Raw genomic sequence first — 1,510 nt, forward strand, 5'->3', positions numbered from 1 at the left:
TGTGAAACTTCTTGTGGGCATTTAACAATGACAGAAAATCTTTTCCCAAATGGTCTCAAATGAGCTGTACTCTCAGGCCCATGTGAGAAAGGGTTTTACTAGGTAGGGAGTGTAGAACAAGATGCATGGAGCTCCAGAGGTCACAAGGTCAATGTGGGCCTGCATGGATGTCAGCAGGGCATGAGGGAGAAACCCCGAAGTGAAAAGGTGTGTCTGTGTGAGTGAGTGAACCTGTCCTACAGGGGGCCAGAGCAGGCAGCCCCTTTCTCCTAGCCTGCTGCACCTCTGGATGACCAGGGAGTGAGCTGTACTCTCAGGCCCATGGGTGAGAGTGTTTTAATAGGCAGAGAGTGTTTAAATAGAGGCATGGAGGTCCATGGAGTGAGCTGTACTCTCAGGCCCATGGGAGATGTCCTTTACTAGGCAGGGAGTGTAGAACAAGATGCATGGTGCTCCAGAGGTCACAAGGTCAATGTGGGCCTGCATGGATGTCATCAAAAATACCTGTGGGATTTTCAAAATGACAGAAAGCTCTAATCTTTTCCCCCAATGGCCTCAAATTATAGGCCTGATCACCCTGGATCAATGCCTGTTGGTAATTTCAGTAGAACCAATCAACTCAAGTAGCTATTCAACCTCAAAACGACCTGGTTTTGCTGTACTTTCAAAACAGCAGTATAGTGCGAAATTGCCTGTGGGCGTTTCAAAATGACAGAAAGCTCTAATCTATTCCCAAATGGTCTCAAATTATAGGCCTGATCACCTCGACCAATGGGAGAAGGCACAAGTGAATAGGTGTGTCTGTGTGAATGAGTGAACCTGTCCACAGGGGGCAGAGCAGGCAACCCCCTTGCCCCCCCTTGGGGTCCCCCCCAACCCGGCCATTGGCACCCAGCACGCCCATGTGTGATTCAGGAGCCATCCCCTGGTTCTCCCTAGTGAAAACCTTCCTAAAATGACAGGTGGCGCCCCCCTTGTGGACGAATCCGGGTGGGGGGGGTGGGGCCCCCCGGGGGGTCTCCCCCAAGCCGGCCATGGGCACCCAGCACGTCCATGTGTGAGTCAGGAGCCATCCCCTGGTTCTCATAGTGTAAACCGTCCTAAAATGACAGGTGGAGCCCCTTTGTTGCGAATCCGGGTGGGTGGGCCCCCCCCTTGGGTGACCCCCCCCTTGGGCCCCCCGCCCATGTATGACTGAAGGAGCCCTCCTCTGGTTCTCCTAGTTAAATCAGTCCTAAAGTGGGAAATGGCGCCACCCCATGGCCGAAAATCAGCTGGGGGCAGTGCTCCCCCCACCCCCCCAACATCCCCTCCCCCAGCCCCCCAAGCCCCTTGGGGTCTCCCCCAAGCCAGACATGAGCACCCACCCTGGGCATGTGTGACTGAAGGAGCCCTCCTCTGGTTCTCCTAGTGAAATTAGTCCTAAAGTGGGTAATGGCACCACCCCCATGGCCGAAAATCAGCTGGGGGGGCAGTGCTCCCCCACCCCCCCAACATCTCCCCCCCCCAG

This window comes from Coregonus clupeaformis, unplaced genomic scaffold, assembly GCF_020615455.1.
Source record: "Coregonus clupeaformis isolate EN_2021a unplaced genomic scaffold, ASM2061545v1 scaf1878, whole genome shotgun sequence".
NCBI classification, from domain to species: Eukaryota; Metazoa; Chordata; class Actinopteri; order Salmoniformes; family Salmonidae; genus Coregonus; species Coregonus clupeaformis.